The sequence below is a fragment of the Stenella coeruleoalba genome (assembly GCF_951394435.1).
Source record: "Stenella coeruleoalba genome assembly, chromosome: 2".
In the NCBI taxonomy this organism is placed as follows: Eukaryota; Metazoa; Chordata; class Mammalia; order Artiodactyla; family Delphinidae; genus Stenella; species Stenella coeruleoalba.
Window position 1 is genome coordinate 112,189,536 of NC_137147.1, and position 21,157 is coordinate 112,210,692.

Consider the following 21,157-nt stretch of genomic DNA (forward strand, 5'->3'; position numbering starts at 1 on the left):
ATATGATCATTATAAAACTAAAATATTTTAAGTCAAAATTTTAATTAAAAATTAAAAAATATTATAGAGACACAGATGTAGAGAACAAACATGGACACCAAGGGGGGAAAGTGGGGGTGGTGGTGGGATGAACTGGGAGAGATTGGGATTGACATATATACACTAATATATGTAAAATAGATAACTAATAAGAACCTGCTGTATAAAAAGTAAAATAAAATTCAAAAAAAGTATTAAAGGTGGCAGTGATCTGAGGTGCTATTTTCAGGGAGAGCCATGCATAGCCAGTGACTGTGGAGAGGTCTTTGAAGCTTCTCAGTGTAGTCAAGATTTGAGCAACATACAGGTCAATACAAACCCTAAGTATTAGTCTCAGCCCTTGTAAACAACTTGCTCTGGCTGATTCAAACCAAAATGGATTTACCAGGAAGGCTACTGGGATACTCACCAAATAAATGACAGAAATCAGGAGGACTGAGTTTAAGTGATGAAATATATGGAGAACTGACTAGGATGTTGCTCAATTTGTATGATAAAAATATTTCAAGAGATTTCTGGTTTCAGATAATGGCAGAGGACCTTATATCAGACTAACCTTCCTAGTGACAACAATTTTACATTCTTGGTAAAATACAAAAAAATAATTACTTGAAGGCATAGTAGAGTGACTAAAAGCAGGCAGAAACTGGGGGGGCTACAATCTAAGAAAGAAGCAAACACCCTAGGTAAGACTCACAGTTCCCTGTCTTTCCCCTGAGGGCACTCCCTAGTCTGTTCAATGTATGGGAATAGAGCTCATACAGAATTACTAATGGACTGAGGAGACAGATGTTGGAGTTGAGGGCTGCTAGAATGGCTGAAAGTTAAGGGGGGGTATCCAGGAAAAGAGGAAGTCATGTAAGAGGGAGCTCCCAAATCTGCAGATCTTTTTTCAAATCCTTAGCTGACTGTGAAGACATAGGGCAAGACTCCAAGGAATCCCAGAAGAAAACACTAGCAATCTTACTAAGCAGATATTACAGCAACTCCCCAGTGCTGTGGATACATGATTTAGAGTTCAAGTTCTGCCAAGGTAAAAGAGCTTGACAATACCTTAGGCTTTTTGTTAAAATGTGAGAAGGGTCAAACTCTGGGAGTAAGGACTATGTACAAGGACTAAAGACTGCTCCTTAGGATAAAGGAAAAACTGAAAAGACCTACCTTAAGAAAACGTAAAATTAAGCTTCCACAAGATCAGAGTTATCTGCCAGTAATTTAACTGCTTACTAGAACAAGAATCAATACTCTTCTAAGGAAGATAATGGTATCCAGAGCCCTATAACATATCATCCTCAATGTCCTAGATGTAATAAAAAATATATATTATTTGATATGAGAAGAAACAGGAAAATGGGACCCAAAGTCAAGAGAAAAAACAGTAAATAGAAACAGACCTAGAGATGATCCAGATGTCAGTTTTAGCAAAAACTTTAAAATAATTGTGATGAATATGTTGAGTCTGTAGGGAAAGATGACATAGTGGGTGAGGTGAAGAGGAATTTCAAAAGATATATGAAAACTGTAAAACAGAATCAATGGAAATGCTAACACTAAAAAATAAAATATCCAAAATAAAAATTCTGTTGGATGAGATTAATGCAGATTTGACAGAATAGAAAAGAGGATGAGTGGATTTCAAGACAAGTCAATAGAAATTATCTGAAGTGAAACAGAGAGAGAAAAAAGGTGAAAAGAAAAGAATAGAGTCTTAACAACCTTTGAAAGAAATATTAAGGAGCTTAGAATACATGTGTTTGGAGTCCCAGAAAAAAAAAGAAAAAAAGAAAGAAAAAGGAACAAGAGCATGGGGTAGGAAAAATAACTAAACAAATACTGACTAAAAATTTCCCAATTTGATCAAAACCAGCAATTTATAGAAAAAAAGAGCGCAAAGCCCAAGGAAGATAAATACAAAGAAAATCACACATGATCAAAATGATGATAGCAATGGATAAGAAATAAGTCTTAAAGGCATCCAGATAAAAAGTCTAAAAGAGCAGCATACAGGGGAAAGATGATAAGAATAACAGCTGACTCCTCATAAAAACATTCCAGAAGAGAATGGAATGACATATTTAAAATCTGAAAAAAATAATCAGTCAACTTAGAATTCCATAGCCAGTGTAAAAAGCTTTCAAAAATGAAGGCAAAATTTAAAAAAAACAAAAATGAAGGCAAGAATAACGATATTATCAGATAAGTGAAGGCTGAGAGACCTGCACTGTAAGAAATGCTAATGGACATTTTTGAAGAAAAGGGAAAATGATGCCAGATGGAAATTTGAATCCAGGGAAGAAAATGAAGAGTAATAAAACTGTAAATATATGGGAAAAGAAAGATTAAAAATTACTTAAATGACAATTCTCTAGAATGAAAATAATAACAATGTATTGTGTAGAAGGGAAATATATGACAACGATAGTACAAAGAGTGGGGGATGAAATGGAATTTCACTGTTGTACTGTTTTACTTCACACTTCTTGTGTGTGAAGTAGCATAATATTAATTCAAGGTACATTGTGCTAAATAAAATATGTATATTGTAATCCTAAGAGAACCACCAAAAAATAATGCAAAGAGGTATGGCTTAAAGGCCAATGGAGGAGATAGACTGGAATACTTAAAAAAAAAATTGATTAACCCAAGAGATAGTAGGAAAAGGAAGAACAGAGGAACAAAAAACACAGGGGACATATAGCAAAAAATAGTAAGATGATAGAACTAAATCCACCATATCAATAAAGTTTTAAAATGTACATGGAGACTAATACTAAACACTCCAGTTAAAAGATAAAGATCAGAGGGATAAAAGAGTAAGACCCAACTATATGTTTTCTATGAGAAACTTACTTTCAATCTAAAGACTTAGACACATGGAAGGATGGAAAAATATATAACTTGTAAACACTTAGCATAAGAAGACTGAAATGGCTATATTAATATCAGACAAGTTAAAAAGTATCACAGAGTTAAGAGGGTTATTTTATAAGAATAAATGGGCCAATTCATCAGGAAGGTATAACAAGCCTAAATGTGTGTACGTCTACTAACAAGCTGCAAATATATGAAGACAAAATGTTTGGAAACAAAGGAAGAAAAAGAAAAATCTATAACCATTGTTGGATATTTTAATATCATGTCACTGTCATTCACAGAACCAGTAAATAAAACATCAGTTAGTATGTAGAAAATTTGAACAACACTATGAACCAACTTGACCTAACTGACAATTATAGAACAATATACCCAACATCTGTAGAATGTACAATCACATTCTTTTCCAATGCATATGGAATGTGCACTATGCTAGAACATATACGGGGCCATAAAACTAGTCTTGATGAAATTCATCAAGAATTTCAAAAGATTGAAATGATACAGAGTATGTTCTCTGATCACAATGAAACTAAATTAGAAATCAATAAGATATTTGGGAAATCCCCAAATATTTGGAAATTAAACAGTACACTTCTAAGTAACCATAGGTCATGGAAGTAATCATAAGGGAAATGAGAAAGTACTTCGAACTAAATGATACTGAAAACACAACATGTAAGAATTTGGGATAAAAATAAAGCATTATAGCTTTATATCAGCTTGAAGTGCTGATATTCAGAAAAAATGTTTAAAATCAGTGATCTGGCTTCCACCTTAAGAAGCTAGAAAAAGAAAGAAATAAATTAAGCCTAAAGTTAATAGTGAAGAGGAAATAATAAAGATAACTGTAGAAATCAATAAAGTAAAAAATAAGTCAGAGAAAATGGAGGTGATAGAGAGTCCAGTGAACTTGAAGACAGATGAGTGGAAATTCTATAATCTGAAGTAGAGAGTGAAAATGATTGAATAAAAAAGAGAATAGAGGATCAGGGAGCTGTGGGACAACATCAAAAGGTCTAATGTCTTTGGAATTGGAGTCCCAGAAGGAGAAGAGAGAGAGCATAGGGCAGAAAAGAAAATATTTGAAGATATAATGGCTGATTAATAAACCTGACAATATTAAAAAAAAAACAACCTATGCCCAAGTGCCCAGGCCACACCCCATATCCATATCATCAGAATCTCTGAGATGGGACTCAGGCATCAGTATTTTTTAAAGCTTCCCAGTTGCAGCTGAGGTTGACAACTACTGACCTAAAAAGGACTGGGGCTTAAGCAAGATACAGAAGAGATTATATGGTTCTTCTGTGCTTATTTGCTTGTAAATGTCTGTTCAATAAATGTCTCCATGAGTGGAAGAGAAGAAAGACAGTCATGTAGATAGCACCTAAACAAACAAACAAAAAAGATATAATGGCTGAAAATTGCCATTATGTGAAGACATAAATGGACAGATTCAAGATTAGTGACTAAGGATAAATATAAAGAAAATTACATCTAGGCAAATCATAGTCAAAGTGCTAAAAACCAAACATAAGGAGAAAAGCTTGATAGCAGCCAGAGAAAAGTGATACATGTATGGTGCCAATGACTCAAATTTCCACTGACTTCTCATCAGTAATCATAGAGGCCAGAATACAGTGGAAAAACATCTACAATGTGCTAATTTGAAAAAAAAAGGTCAATCTAGCATTATATCTCCCGTGAAAATATTCTTTAAGAATGAGATGAAATAATGACATTTTCAGATAAAAGAAATGAGAAAATTTGTTGCCAGCAAACCTGTACTACAAGAAATGCTAAGGGTAGTTCTTTAGGTTGCAGAGAAATGAGTCAGGTAGAAATTCTGATCTTTAGGAAGGAATGGAAAGCACCAGAAATGGTAAATAAATGTGTAAATATAAAAGTCTCACAAATACAAATAGTTATAAAGTATCTCACAAAGAAAACTCCCAGCCCAGATGGCTTCATTGGTGAACTCTATCAAGTACTTAAGGAAGAAATATACTAATATTAAATAAACTTTTTAAGAAGACAGAGGAGGAAGGAATACTTTTGTTCGTATCAAAACCAAAGAAGGATATTGAAAGAAAATAAGTTACCGGTATCCCTCATGAATATAGATTTTAAAATCCTGAGCAAAATATTAGCAAATTTGGTCTGGCAATATAGACAGTGAATAATATATTATGACTAAAAGAGACTTATTCCAAGAATGCAAGATTGCCATAACATTTGAAAATCAATCAATTAAATTCATCACCTAAACAGATTAAGGGAGAGAAACTCTATGAATAGATGCAGAAAAAGTCAGAGCTGCCAGCCCAGCAGGAGGTTGATGTCACCTACAAGAGTGGAAAATTGTGGTCCCTTGACTGATTTCCAGATTTCTATCAGTTCTTAGACCCAGAGCTCATTGAAGGGAATTATGGCTTCCAGGGAGCACAGTAAGGATCCTACTTAACTAGAAATTGCAACTACCACTTGGCAACTTTTAGGTCCTTATGCCAGTGAAACCAATAGAAAAAGAAAGGAGTTACTGGGTGGGGGAATAATTGACTCTGATTACCATGAGGAGCTAGGTTTGATGCTACATAATGGGCACAAGGAAGACAATGTCTGGAACCTAGAAGATTCACTGGGAGCTTATTTTGGTGCACGGGCAACTCTAGCAACAATGGCTCTACAAGGTCTAGGCAACTAAGGAGTTAGACTTTTTGGGTATGAAGGTGTAGGTCACTCCAGCAGGGAAGGAATGCAGACTAGTCAAAATGGATGCTGAATGAGTGTGATGGTGAATGTCAGTTATAACAACTCTAGGACCAGCTGCAGTAATACGGATGTACCAAGTTTGGCTTACTAACCTCCTTTAGTTCTTTTTGGAATATTGCAATTTGCCATTACTTTGAAGAACTGGATTTTCTCTCTCACCTCTTGGGGAAGAATTGAAAGTGTACTGATCTGATATAAGATCCATGTATTATAAATGGGTATGAGCAGATCTGAAAGGCACAGTGGATAATTGTACTGGACCCCATTTGTGTGCCACCCCAGGTCTATGTGGCCACACCTTCCCTCTGCCTGGGCCTTGGTCACTTGCCTTGCTCTTCAGCTGAGCAGCCCTAGCGAGAGCTCACACTATTGTGCCACTGCAAGAAAACCAGATCTCCAGCACTGCCATTGCTACCATTGCAGATGAAGGGTCCTTGAACAAGAAGAGACTGTCTGATCTGTCCTGGAGCCCCAGAAGCTCTGGCTCCTCTAGAGGTTGCCCAGGAGACCAGGTTACACGTTCCAGAAAAGCAAGGGTGTAAATGCTTCATAGAGCTGATTTTGACTAATGGGAGACGGGAGCTGGGAAGGGATCAACACATAAATTCTTCTCCATTCCTCCTCACAAATAAACTCTGTAAGAGGTGCAGCAGATGAACCATTAAGATCTGAAGATCTGCAAGACTCAACAGTCAGTTGCATTTGTTATGAAACTGTGGCTTGCTTCTTAAATATCCCCTCTATTTGCTGTCCCTCCTTTCCTGCCTCAGTCTCCTTTTCCCTGGCATTGCACTCTGAAACTAAATGTCAGTAGGTAAGCTTCTCCCCCAGGCAGGCTCTCTTTTCCAGGGAACGTGGGTTAAGGCAGGTAATGATAATGTTGTTAATGAGGATATTGATGTGGTTGTGATGAGGCTGGTGAAAGTGGTGATGGGGTCATGGAGAATGATGGTGCTGTGGGTGACGATGGTATGGAACTTACAAATGTATTGTGAGGAAGTTGAAAGCCTGGGAAGTCAAGGGTTATGGTAGGTTGTATAACTGTTCAACTCATACTTGGTATCTTTTTATTTTGTACTCTTCCCTGGGGAAGGATTACATATCCCCATCCGTTTGAGCTTAAGCATGGCCATGTGACTTGCTTTAGCCAATAAAGAAGCTGTAAAAGCCAGCGTGTGCTTCTGCCAAGTTCACTTTCCTTCTGTCATGATGATCAGTGATCTCCAGTAGGCTGCTCCTTCAATACGGTTCTTGGAGCAGAGCCATAACTGATCTGTGACAGACAAGCAGCATGAGTGGGATATAATCTTTTGTAACTGAGAGTCAATGAGATTTTAAAGAGTTTGTTACCATAGCGTAATCTAGGATACCCTGACTTATATGTGAGAAAGGAAGTCTGTCCAAGGAATGTGCCTTTGGGATATTAGTGGTAAATAGGAAAAAGTACTGCCTTAAAAAGTTATGTTCTAAAACTCTGGGACCAGATGGCTTCACAGGTGAATTCTATCAAATATTTAGAGAAGACTTAACACCCATCCTTCTCAAACTCTTCCAAAAAATTGCAGAGGAAGGAACACTCCCAAACTCATTCTATGAGGCCACCATCACCCTGATACCAAAACCAGACAAAGATACTACAAAAAAAGAAAATTACAAACCAATGTCACTGATGAATATAGATGCAAAAATCCTCAACAAAATACAAGCAAACGGAATCCAACAACACATTAAAAGGGTCATGCACCATGATCAAGTGGGATTTATCCCAGGGATGCAAGGATTCTTCATTATACACAAATCAATCAATGTGATACATCATATTAACAAATTGAAGAATAAAAACCATATAATCATCTCATCTCAATAGATGCAGAAAAAGCTTTTGACAAAATTCAACACCCATTTATGATAAAAATGCTCCAGAAATTGGGCATAGAGGGAACCTACCTCAACATAATAAAGGCCATACATGACAAACCCACAGCAAACATCATTCTCAATGGTGAAAAACTGAAAGCATTTCCTGTAAGATCAGGAACAAGACAAGGATGTCCACTCTCACCATTATTATTCAACATAGTTTTAGAAGTCCTAGCCCTGGCAGTCAGAGAAGAAAAAGAAATAAAAGGAATACAAATTGGAAAAGAAGAAGTAAAACTGTCACTGTTTGCAGATGACATGATACTATATAGAGAGAATCCTAAAGATGCCACCAGAAAACTATTAGAGCTAATCAATGAATTTGGTAAAGTAGCAGGATACAAAATTAATGCACAGAAATCTCTGGCATTCCTATACATAATGATGAAAAATATGAAAGGGAAATTAAGGAAACACTCCCATTTACCACTGCAACAAAAAGAATGAAATAACTAGGAATAAACCTCCTAGGGAGACAAAAGATCTGTATGCAGAAAACTATAAGACACTGATGAAAGAAATCAAAGATGACACAAACAGGTGGAGAGATATAACATGTTCTTGGATTGAAAGAATCAATATTGTGAAAATGACTATACTACCCAAAGCAATCTACAGATTCAATGCAATCCCTATCAAATTACCAATGGCATTTTTTACAGAACTAGAACAAAAAATCTTAAAATTTGTATGGAGGCACAAAAGACCCTGAATAGCCAAAGCAGTCTTGAGGGAAAAAAAAACAGAGCTGGAGGAATCAGACTCCCTGACTTCAGACTATACTATAAAGCTACAGTAATCAAGACAATATGGTACTGGCACAAAAACAGAAACATAGATCAATGGAACAAGATAGAAAGCCCAGAGGTAAACCCAGGCACCTATGGTCAACTAATCTATGACAAAGGAGGCAAGGGTATACAATGGAGAAAAGACAGTCTCTTCAATAAGTGGTGCTGGGAAAACTGGACAGCTACATGTAAAAGAATGAAATTAGAACACTCCCTAACACCATACACAAAAATAAACTCAAAATGGATTTAGAGACCTAAATATTAAGACTGTACACTATAAAACTCTTAGAGGAAAACATAGGAAGAGAACTATTTGACATAAATCACAGCAAGATCTTTTTTGATCCACCTCTTAGAATAATGGAAATAAAAACAAAAATAAACAAATGGGACCTAATGAAACTTAAAAGCTTTTGCAAAGCAAAGGAAACTACAAACAAGACAAAAAGACAACCCTCAGAATGGGAGAAAATATTTGCAAATGACTCAACGGACAAAGGATTAATCTTCAAAATATATAAACAGCTCATGCAGCTCAATATTAAAAAACAAACAGCCCAATCCAAAAATAGGCAGAAGACCTAAGAAGACATTTCTCCAAAGAAGACATACAGAGGGCCAAGAAGCACATGAAAAGCTGCTCAACATCACTAATTATTAGAGAAATGCAAATCAAAACTACAATGAGGTATCACTTCACACCAGTTAGAATGGGCATCATCAGAAAATCTACAAACAACAAATGCTGGAGAGGGTGTGGAGAAAAGGGAAGCCTCTTGCACTGCTGGTGGGAATGTAAATTGATGCAGCCACTATGGAGAACAGTATGAAGGTTCCTTAAAAAACTAAAAATAGAATTATCATATGACCCAGCAATCCCACTACTGGGCATATACCCTGAGAAAACCATAATTCAAAAAGAGTCATGTACCAAAATGTTCATTGCAGCTCTATCTACAATAGCCAGGACATGGAAGCAACCTAAGTGCCCCTCGGCAGACGAATGGATAAAGAAGATGTGGTACATATATACAATTGAATATTACTCAGCCATAAAAAGGAACGAAATTGGGTCATTTGTAGAGACGTGGATGGATCTAGAGACTGTTATACAGAGTGAAGTAAGTCAGAAAGAGAAAAACAAATATCATATATTAACACATATATGTGGAACCTAGGAAAATGGTACAGATGAACCAGCCTGCAGGACAGAAGTTGAGACACAGATGTAGAGAACAACGTATGGACACCAAGGGGGAAAAGTGGAGAGGGTGGTGGTGGTGGTGGGATGAATTGGGAGATTGGGATTGACGTGTATACACTAATATGTATAAAATGGATAACTAATAAGAACCTGCTGTATAAAAAAATAAATAAATTTCAAAAATTCAAAAAAAAAAGTTATGTTCTCTCTTGGAACAACCTTCTGGATAGAAGTTTTGGGAAAATCATAACCCCATTTGAAACTGGCCAAAAGCAAAATGAAGAAAACCATCTTCACGGGCTGAGGCAGCTGCTAGTTCATCCCATCCTTGCACGTCTGTATTAGTGGGGTTCTTCATGAGCTTAGGAGTTCTGTAGAGTTCTCATGAAGTGAATTTGTGTGCTTGCAGGCTGCGATGGAGCTGGGAGAGGAAGATGGGGTTGTCAGGCGGCAGAGTGTGGCAGAGAGTCTTCCAATATCCTTGAATGCTGCTGGGCTGATGCAGTCAGTCCTGTGCAGAGGGCACAGATCTTTACTTTCCCCACCAGCCCATGGGGGTGTTCCTGCTAATGAGGCATTCAGGCTGATTCTCATTAATGCTCTTTATTTACAGGCAAATGAATCAATTATGGAAAGCATGGTTTTCTCAGTCATTTTTGTCTCCATTTTCCATCTGCTGGTGTTCTTGGCCAGGAGTGCAAGCCCTGTCCTTCTTGGGGTGGTTTGTTTGGAGTTAGAGGATAAGGAGGGGCCTGTGTGTGTTGGTGGGGAGTGGAAGGCAAAGGGATAGAAGATGGCTTCATTAGGAACAGCCAGCGGATACAGACTTGGAGTGGAATAATCTAATTGATTTTGCATTCTCCTCCTTGTCCCTGCCTCACCCAGAATATGCAAATTCTGATTAAAACCTTGCTCCAGAGGACTGTCTCCCTAGCTAACAGGAGTAAGCACAAGTTATGCCATCTTTCAGAACATGGGCTGCTTAAAGGTGCATGCTCCGTGCTCCTTGCCCTACATTTTCTTAGTCTTTGTAAAGGGGGTAGTGGGGGGAGGTGCAGTGAAAGCACGAAGGAAAAGTGGCAAGTATGTGATAGTCATGCAGTCAACAGCCATGAATGGGCACCTACTGTGTTTTACTCTCTTAGGTAATGGAAACCCCTAGAAAAAAAGGCAGTCACGATCCTATTCCTTCACAATGCTCACATTCTGGCAAGGAAGACAAGGGTTTGAACAATTAAAGATGCAATAGGTGCATCTAAGGCACTTTAGTTGGGAACCTAACATTGCCTGAATGGTCAAGGGGGAAATGATGTTTAAGAATAGACCTGAGAATAGGTAGCAATGAGCGTTAGGGAGTGCATTTATGCAAAATACGTTCTTGTGCAGATGTGTGGGTGCACACATACACAGGTGCACACACAAAGTAAAACCATGGATAACGAGGTAAATGAATTAGCACACAGAGTAAATTTTCCAACTTGCCACGTTTATAATCCATTGAGCACCCAGATTATTTTATTGCCAACAAATTAGATGTAGATTTTCTTTTTTCAAAATTAATTTTATGTTCCCTGCCCTCTTAAGCAGGCTAAGAGTTACTTTCTTCATATTTCAGGGCCTCCACTGTGAATATCATGACTATTCAATGCTCCGAGAGAGTGCTTCCTCAGGATTTATTTAGGGGTATATAATAATTTTATACCACTGAGATGGCTTCAGACTGCTTTGCTTTTTGAGTTCCTATGTCTGCTTTTTATAGTTTGCTGTCTCTTTCTTTGCTATTGGGCTGTCAACTGTCACTTCCTGCAGCTGTCAGAAAGCCTGGCTTTGGCAGGGCTCACCACTACCAGCATCTGCCCTGCCCCCAAAACATACACTCACTGATTCCATTCTGATCAGGTATTGCTTGGGAGTCCAGACTTGGCGTATCTAAGCTGTGAAGTGGTGGTCCTTAAAGTGAGGCCCCTGGGCCGGCAGCATCAGCTTCACCTGGGAACTTGTTAGAAATGCAAATTCTTGGGCCCCATCCAAGACCAGATGAATCAGAAACTCTGGAGGTGGGGCCAGTGGTCTGTATTTAACAAGCTGTCCTGGTGATTCAGATGTCGCTCACTGACGCAGTGCTGTAAGAAAGGATAAATAGAGTCCAAGTGAGGGCTGAGTTGCTCTCCCATGTGTGAAGTGCATGCTCATTACAGCATCAACTGTGATCTATGTTCCGTCCAATCAAGGGACTTGCATTTCTTCCTGGTTCTTGGCTACTGTTTGGTGTGATTGGATTGTTACAGGGTGGCTGATCCCTGGGAAAGGGTGTGTGTGCATGTGCTCATGAGCGTAAATGCATACACCCCGAGAGAGAGAGAGAGAGAGAGAGAGAGAGAGAGAGAGAGAGAGACAGAAAGCCAGAAAAATCCGGGGCCCAGAGTGAGCAGTGTCTTGGGCTCCAATCCCCTGCTCTTAGCTGCTAGAGTTTCCTACATGTCCTGCTTTCAGAGCTCTGGCCTGATCCCTGCAGCTTGGGGTCCCGATGCTCCTTAGATAACAGAAGTGTCGCCTGATTCCCCCTCTCACCACCCCTGAGTGGCTGCCTGGGGCCCAGACTGAGTGTCAGGAACACTCTGAGAGGCATCAGCTGGCGGAGACACTGCCAGAGACTCTCCAAACATACATCTTGGAAGGACAGCTGGGATATGTGTGGGAGCCTCGGAGATGCATGGATTTGGGTTTGTAAACATGAGCCTGTTAAATTCAGGGTGGGCCACGGGCCTAGGAGAGCGCCGTAGCATCTTTTGGCAAATGCTGAACATTCTGAGTGGTTTTAAAGGTATTGGTTTTTAAGGTATTACTCATACTTTATCTATATAAGGAGATATAGGAGGCCTGTTTTAGCGTAGCTCATTATCAGGGGGAGGAGAGAGGAGGGGTTGGCACTGGTTGAACACCCACCACACTCTGTGTGCCAGGGATTCTCCATGAACTGTCTGATTTTGTCTTTACCCCCTTGGTGAAGGGCTGGGCTTGTCAGCTCTGCTCTATAGACTAGGACGTCGACTGAGAGCAAACGTCTGGGCCCGGGGTGTCCCAGTGAGTTCGACCTGAGCTGATGTGGAGGACGTGTTTTGTGAGCAGCCAAGACTTTGGAGGGTGGCTGACATGATGGTGATGAGAACGTTTGCCCACAGTGGGAGCACACGGTCACGGTCAACTGTCATAGGGAGCTGACATTCCCTTATGACCGGCTAGCTCAGTTTGCCTAAATCAGAGTTTGTCAGAGAGAGAGAGAGAGGGAGGGAGGGAGAGAGAGAGGGAGGGAGATCTGCCAGACACGAATCCCATGAGGTGCTCCTCAACCTCAAGGCCCCACTGACCAAATCTGTTTGGGAATTGTTGTAAAACTACATTCTACTCTTGGAGATTATGAATCATGGTACAAATTGTATCAGGCAGAGTCCAACAAGAGAAACAGGGCCAGTGGGGTAGATAGAAAAATCGATAGGGATTTATTGCAAAAAGTTGTTTTATGCAGCTGTCGGGGCTGACCAGACAGATCTGGAGTCTGAAGGGCAGGCTGTCAGGAAGGGCAGGCTGAGGGTCCTGCGCACGGGGTGGAGCTTCAGGCCACAAGCGGTGTTTCTTCCACAGGGTAGCCTCAGCTCTGCTCTTAAGGCCTTTGGACCGATTGAATCAGGCCAACCTAGATTATCTAGGATTATCTGTCTTACTTAGAGGTAACTGATTATGGATTTTAATCACATCTATAAAGTGACACTTTAGATGTAAAGTAACACAGTGACACTTAGATTAGTGCTTGACTGAATAAGTGAGGATTTAGTCTAGACAGGTTGACTTAAAACTGACACTGAGAAGTCCTGTACCTAAGACGCCTTAGTTTATTTGAACCCCTTGTTTCCCAAAGTTACAGAGACAAGAACCGCCTCTCATCCCCATCCCCCCCACAATAGCCATTTACACCCAGTGTACCCCACTGGACACTTTGGAAATCACTGGCCCAGCTCTCTGGTCTGACCTAAGAGGTGCTGGGCAGTGAAAGCCCAGAGCACGAGTCTATCTGGCTCCTGTTCAAGGTCTCTCAACAGTGGTGCTGTTTACATTTGGGGCCAGATAATCCTTTGTTGCTGGGGGTGAGGGCTGTCCTGTTTACTGTAGGATGTTTAGCAGCATCCATGGCTTCTATTCACTCGCTGTCAGTTGCATACCACTTCCCCCCAGCAGTGACAACCCAAAATATCTTCAGACATTGCCAGATGTCCCCATTGAAAACCACTGGCGTAGAAGAAGAAATTATAGGACAGCACGGGGGCTTTGCAGGCCCAGCAGCCTGGGTTTGAATCCTGCCTCTGTCCGTGTTATTTTTACTTACATTCCGTCATATCCCAAAAGGATCTGGGTGACTAAATCTGTCATTTGGGGGAATAGATACATAGTCCTAGGGAAGTTATTTTAACTTTTGTGAGCCTCAGATTCACCTCTGCAAAGTGGGGATCATGATAGGACTTGCCTTGTTGGGTTATTAAGGGGATTCACTGGCGTGGAACAAGCAGGGTGCCTGGATCTTGGTAGTTACTCCAAGAATGTTAGTTCCTTACCCTCCCAAGAGGGAAACTGAGTCTCACAATTAGACTTGCAGAGGCATCCTAGAGTCGGGGAGCTGGAAGGATCTTGGCTTCCCCAGGTCCATTTTCTGGATGAAAAGACCAGCCTAGCACCTGTCTGAGATCCCAGAGCTCCAGGCCAGGGAGAGTCCTCAACCGTGAAGTGTGTAGCTTCCCTGGGTGGGAACAGCCCACTGCTGAGTCTAGAGAGAAGTGCTTAGGGCTCGAGGGGCTCTAAGGCCCCTCTGAGGGCTCAGGACACACCCAGCTCCTCTCTAGGCCTCTTCCTCAGGCTGCTCAAGTCAAGTCATCCTGTCACACAGGTCATGGTGTGGGAGCTGGAGCGCCATGGCAGATTTATGAACGGGGCACCCCTGCGCAGCCCAGGTCATGCCTTGTCAGGAGTTTTATTAATGGCCTTCCATCTAGCACTTCAGGTTTGCAAGCTTGTCTGTTCCCTGGATCACAGTCAGACGTGGGGAGGTACACCACACCAGCAAAACCTTTCTCTTCACTTGGCGGCGGGGGGCTTGGCACAGGAGGGTAATCTAGATATTTTCGTACGAGCTCCATTGGGATCAGAACCCACAGCCCTCCTTCCTCCTATCTTGGCTGTCTCTCAGCCCATTGGGATGTCTCCCCTGGTAGCCTCAGCTCCCCTGGTCAGGATGGGGACCACTACCTCAGGCCTCAAGGGGAAGCTGAGAATACCAGCCTTGGGTCAGAAGCTCTTGGCCCTGGCCCTGGGCATTGCCGTCTACCAGAGGGATGACACTGGGAGCCACTGCACCTCTTAGAACCTCAGTTTCCTCCTCTGTAAAATGGGGACAATAATCGCCACCCCACAGGATGGTTGTGAGTATTCATTGAGTCCTGTTCAGACAGGCTTAGTAGGGGCTTCCTCTTTCCTTCCCCCCTGCCCAGCAGAGGGCCTGCATTGGGCTACGCCCTCCTCATTGTGTGGAGGCATGAATCACCGGGGGGCATAGTCCCCAAGTGTGCAAGCTAGGACACAGCCACCCCGTGGCAGCGTCAGAGGGGCTCCTGCCCCATCCTTTTGAAGGACATCGTCTTCCAAGCCAGGGAGAGCTTGAGGAGGGACCCCATAAACTGCTCAGACCTTGGGAAGCATCCATGTCTGAGACCAGGAAAGGGGTGGAGGAAGGGCATTTTCTAGGCTGTCAACAATTCATCAATAGAGGAGTGAATCAAGCTGCCTCCTCCCAACACTGATGGAATGTCCCCGAAGCACCTCCTGAGGGCTTGTTAAAAATACAGATTCTGGGGCCCCACCCCAGACTCCAGGGTGGAACCACTGGCTGTCAGTGATGAGGGAGAGGCCCTGAGGGATGAAGAGCCTCTTCCTCCAAGGCGTGGTGCCTGGGAGGTCTTCTTGCTTCACTCTTCAGAGTCCTGCTGGGATGCCGGATAGGATACCTGCACCAGGAGTTCTGGGTGTCCACTTCTAGCATTTTTTATTTAGGAGGTTGGCCTAGAAGACCCCCGAGGCCCCTTTCAGCTTTGTCACTGTGCTCAAAGGAGGGAGTTCCAGAGAGGGGAGGAGCAGCGGCCCGTCTCTGTCCCGGGGTTGGCTGAGCTCCTGGGGGTGCAGATACGCTGATCCACTGATCCTAGAGGCAGGATGGATCCCCAGAGCGGCTGTTCCCGCGGCCACAGTTAGCCCTGCATTTTAGGATGTGCCTGGTGGGCTTGAGCTGAGAGGGGGTCCTAGCTACCTCCTTGCCAAATTCCTTAACCCCTATCCCCCTCCAAAATGCACACTCTTGGAAACCGTTGTGAGCTGCAAAGCAGTTAGCAGCCTGTGATATGCTGGGCTGTATGTGAGGTGGACTTGCTGGGGATCCCTTTTCTACCCTGTGCATTGCAGACCCCACCTGCCTCTCCTGGGCCACTTCTTTATCAGGCAAACATTGGCTAAGAACACACTGTGGGGACATAAGAGTCACAGTCTCTGAGCCTCAAGAAGCAATAGGCTGGCGGGGAAGACAGACTGATAATCCAAGAAGAGCTTTGCAATGTCATAGGCTGTCTGATGGACAGATATGTGCCCAGGGCTCCAGATGGCCTCCCTGGAGATGCAGCTGGAGCCGTCAGCAGGGCCAGTTCTGGCTTCTCTGCAAGCAGATGGGCTTAACTTTGAGGTCAGTGCCACCCCCCCACTCCCCATTCCCCTGCCCAGCTGACCCTGGTCTGGTGGAGACCCTCCAACCCCAGCCATTTCCAGGTTCTGATTTGGGGTGTGGAGCCCAGGATCCGCTCTCGGTTCCTGAGCTGCCCTGCTGCCTGCCCTGCCTCTCAAGCCCTGAGCCGGCAGCTGCTGCATTAGCTGGAAAGGTGCTCTGCTCTGGCAAAGATGAGTGCTCTCACCTCCTGCCTCCCTCCTCACACAACCCGGCCTCTGAGGGACCCCTGGGGAAATGAGCACAGAGGAGCCTGGCAGTTTAAAAGCCCTATAATTGCACTGCTGGTTTCTAGCACCGCTCTGGGTTTCCTAAGTTAAGGAAAGTTTACAAGGCCCCGGAAACAGCTCCGATGCCAGCAGGCTCTGGAGATGCAGGCTAGGGCAGCAGAGGGAGGAGAATGTTTCTTGAAGGATCCCTGAGATTCTCCCATCCCTATGAGCCCCTGGAGCCTGGAAGGGAGGCCTCTGGGATACAGGGAGAGAAAGTTCCAGGGATGGGAAGTTTAAGGAGAACCTGGCAAAAGATTTGCTGGGACTCTGAGTTTTCTTAGTGCATTTAAAAATATTTATTGAGTCCCTGCTCTAGGTGCCTGTTCTAGGCACTGAGATCCATCAGTGAGCAAAACAGATCAAGTCCTTCCTTGTCCTTAAAGAGCTCACACTCTACTTGGGAGATACAAAAGAAGCACGTGTGCAAATACAGATGTGGAATAATGTCAGGGAATGAGACCTGGGAGAAGAAAAATAAAGCAAAGTCATGTGATAGAAAGGTTGGGGAAGACAATTTTAGACAGGGTTACCCAAGATGACCTCTAAGGAGGTGACCTTTGCCCTGAGACTGGAGGGAGTGTAGGAGGTGAGTGAGGGAGGGGGTGGGAATGGGGTGAGGGGCAGAGGCCCCGGCTGGGAGTGTGCATGGTCTGTTGAAGGAACAGCATGGGATGCAGTGAGGCTGGGGAGAGGGTGGGAAATGGGACCAGCGAGGGAGCTACTGCCAGATCCTAGAGGGACTCGTGGAAGAGACTCTGGGTTCAGATGGAGGGATGTTGGTGGGTGTCGTGAAGGCAGTGGGAGCACCCAAGCATGGCTTCTGTTTCTGTATGAAGCATGAGGTGAGAGCAGCAGCTGAGAGTGAGGGGGGTACTGGGGAGCAGGGGGTGGAGGAGGGATATGGAGAGAAGAGGAGGTATTCAATCATCATCTCAGAGAATGAGAAAGAGATTTCTAGAAAAACCTGCTGGGATTGCTGGACAGCACTCAGGGTGCTTGGCAGTTTGTGGTCTTGAATTTAACAACTCTGTGTGTGGTTTGCTCTGTTGAGTGGCTAAAATGGGCTTGCAGAGGGCTAGCCAGTAAGGAGGGAATAAAATAGACACATTCCTGCCCTCAGGCAGTTTCACCTCTGCAGGGGAATTAAGTCAATGTTACAGACAACTGCAAATCAGAACAGTATGAAGCTGTGCACCTCTCAGAAAGGTGTGAGAGGCTCTGGAAGGAGCTTGATGGAAGAGAAAGACTTTGGGGCCAGATAGCCGTAGGCTGGAACCCCAGCTTTCCCACTCCTGAGCTGGATACTGTAAGGCAAGTCACAAAAGCTCTCTGAATCTCAGATTTTCCAAATTATAAAATGGGGATAATCCTACTAATTTAATAAGGCTGGAGTGGTGATTAACTAAGGAAATGTCAATAGATCTTGTGTGGAGTAGGAATTTAATGAATGGCAGCCATTGCTGTTTATTAGAACAGGGTCAGCAAATTATGACGCGTGGGCCAGTCCCATCCACCGACTGTTTTTGTACAGCCCACGAGCTAAGAATGATTTTCACATTTTAAACGGTTGGGGAAAAAAAAATCAAAAGAGGAATAATATTTCATGACACGTGAAAGTGATATGAAATTCAAATCTCGGTGTCCATAAATAAAGTTTTATTGGAACACAGCCATGCTCATTTGTTTACGTATTGCCTATGCTACTTTTGCTCCACAACTGCAGAGTTGAGAAGTTGGTTGTGACAGAGACCATATAGCCTAGAAAGCCTAAAATATTTACTCTGTGGACCTTTACAGAAAAAGTTTGCCACCTTCCGATTTAGAGGAAGGAAGGAGAGATTGACCTGGGTACTCTGAAAGATGGCTTCTGTTGCGAACCAGTTTCTGTCTTTCTAGCAGAAGCAGGACAGGTAGGAGGCTGGGCTCCATAGGAGTCCTGTCCAAACTAGAGCTGCATGTTTTGGGGGTGGGGGAGTGTGTTCCTGGGCTTGGGCCCCTAAGCTTGTCTCCTGGCAAGCCAGATGCAGTGCCCTCTTTTCAAGACCCCAAAGGAAGATAGAAAGAAACAAAGAAACTCGTGCCTTCTTCCTTTCTTACAGGAAGAAGGCACGAGTCTGTGTGGATTGGGTCTGCAGGGGCGAGCGCAGCAGGGCCTTGGCTGTGCAGCAACCTTCCATTTTTCTCTTGCTAACAATTACAGCAGCTGATCCAACCTTTCTCACTGTCCTTAAGCCTCTGAGGCCACCCCTGTGCTCCACTCGGCAGAGGACCCCAACTCCAAGGTCGAGGAGACCAGGCTACCTGCTGTGAAGTCCCTCTACATTCCTCCTCCCCACCTCAACTTCTCTGAATTCCCAGGGTTTCTTCCTGCTGCCCCCAAGGAAGAAGCGTCCCTATCCCTGTTCAGGCTAAGCCTTCCACCCACGCTTTGATCTCATCCCTCCTTGGCTCCCCTGGGCTCTTGCTCTGTTATACATCTTTCTTGCATTCTTAGTCTTGTGTCCACTGACACTTTTCCTTTCCTCCTCTTTTTGGGAAGGTGACTAATATTTAATGAGTTCCTATTATGTGCCAGCACTCTGCTAGGTGATTGTAGATGCTGTTTCATTTGATTCTGACAAAAGGCCTGAGGTAGTATGTTAGTCAGGACTTCTAGTTGCCTGTGAAAGAAACCCAACTCAAACTAGCTTAGAGGAAATTTATTGGTTCATGTCATGTGAAGTTCAAGGACAAATTTTAGACATGATTAGATCCAGGTCCTCAATAATGTCCTAAAGAATTTCTTTCTGTATTTCTCAGTTCTGGTTTCTTCTGTACTGGTTTCATTCTCAGACAGACATGCCTCATGTGGTGGCGAAGGTGGCCACCAGCAGCTTCTAGACTTTTACTCTACCTTTGTAGCAATTCCCAAGGAAAGAGAGCTTCAGCAAAAATCCCAGGGCTGACTATCATTGGCTTGGCCTGGGTCACAGAGCCTTTCCTGAACCAGTCACTGTGGCCAAGCGATTGCTGTCCTCTCACTGGTCAACCCAGGGCTATCTGCCCACTTGTGGTGAGGGCATCAGCCCCATCTAAACCACATGGTAAGAAAGATGTGGTTTCGCCAAAGGAAAATCATGGTGTTGACACTGGAAAATGGGAGAATGGTTGCTGGGTAGGCAAAAATGACAGTTGTCCATCAAAGATAGATATTACAACCCTCATGTTATAGTTGAAGAAATTGAGCCTAATAGAGGTTAAATGGCTGGTACCAGGTTGTACAGCTGAAACTCAGTAGAGGTGCAATATCACCCAAGTTGGGCTCACGCTATATTCTGCCTTGGTTCCCAGGATTGCCATGGGAATGCAGGAAACTTCAGCTTGCTCAGGGAGTAGAAGGGAACAGGAGTGGAAATGATAAGAAAGAAAATATGGTCTTCTGGAATAACCAATGAGAAAAAAAGCTGCTGACTGGGTAAACCTCGGGTGGACGCAGGTGGCTGGGCAGAGGTGTTGGGAAATAAGGGGTCTCTACGGGAGACATCTCCATTGGAGAGACCTGGTCTCTATCTCTTCCGAATAACCCTACTTGTCTGTTTGTCCAAGGCCTTTCCAATCAACCTTGATGTTTGGCAAATGCTGTTGTATTTTACCGAACACAACTGGGCTCAGAGGGCATTGCTGTGAACACACACAGCCCTGGTGTTTCACAGAATGACATCAGAGAGGAGGGGAGTTCTGTGACCCCAGGAATGAATCCCCACATTGGGATGAGCTGGACATATACCACCCAACCAGATATTTCAGGTCTGTATCCACCTGGAACTTTTCAAGGGAGAGGAACCCTTTTGATCAAGACCATGAAAGACAGGAGAATTTGCCTGGAGGAAGCAGTTTTCTGCTGGTCTAGGGTGGGACTGTTTTCTAGAAAATTTGGGGCCAGTTCCGTTCATGTACACATATGGAAAGAGGAGAACACACACACACACACACACACACACACACACACACACACACACACACACACACACACTCTTTTTCTTTAGGATCACTGTATCTGTGGCCTCCAGACTGTGATGGGGAAATAAAGTCTGATCAAGGCTCTAAGTAGGGGGTGCTGGGAGTTAGGGAGGCCTGGGGGACACAGGGCACCAGAAGGGACAGCTGAGGGAGGATGGGAGTGTGGACCAGAAAGGAATGAATTAGGACCACATATGTGGTCCTGGGTTCTGCTACTGATTCTCCCAAGAGGCAGAGATGGTGACAGAACCCGGCATCGGACCCTAAAGAAAGACATGAGTTGAGTTGGAGGACAGCTGCAGAACTGTTGTGTGAGAGCCTTGCCTTTCCCCCGTATCCCTAGCCCCACCCACGCCCCCTGTGCTTCAATCTGAGCTGCTGGAGGCTGAGGCAAAGTGGGTGGAACATTTCTAAGTATAGAATGTCTTGGACTTGGAACCCATGGGAACCTCAGAAGCAAACTCAT

The 21,157-nt window shown here is 43.5% G+C and overlaps 1 protein-coding gene across 2 annotated transcripts in view; it reads left to right on the top strand.

Annotated features, from left to right (window-relative positions):
• Positions 1-21,157, top strand: part of NTRK3 (neurotrophic receptor tyrosine kinase 3) — a gene marked incomplete at its 5' end in the record, with an annotated part of 581,909 nt that overhangs the window by 55,983 nt on the left and 504,769 nt on the right. The window lies entirely within an intron of this gene.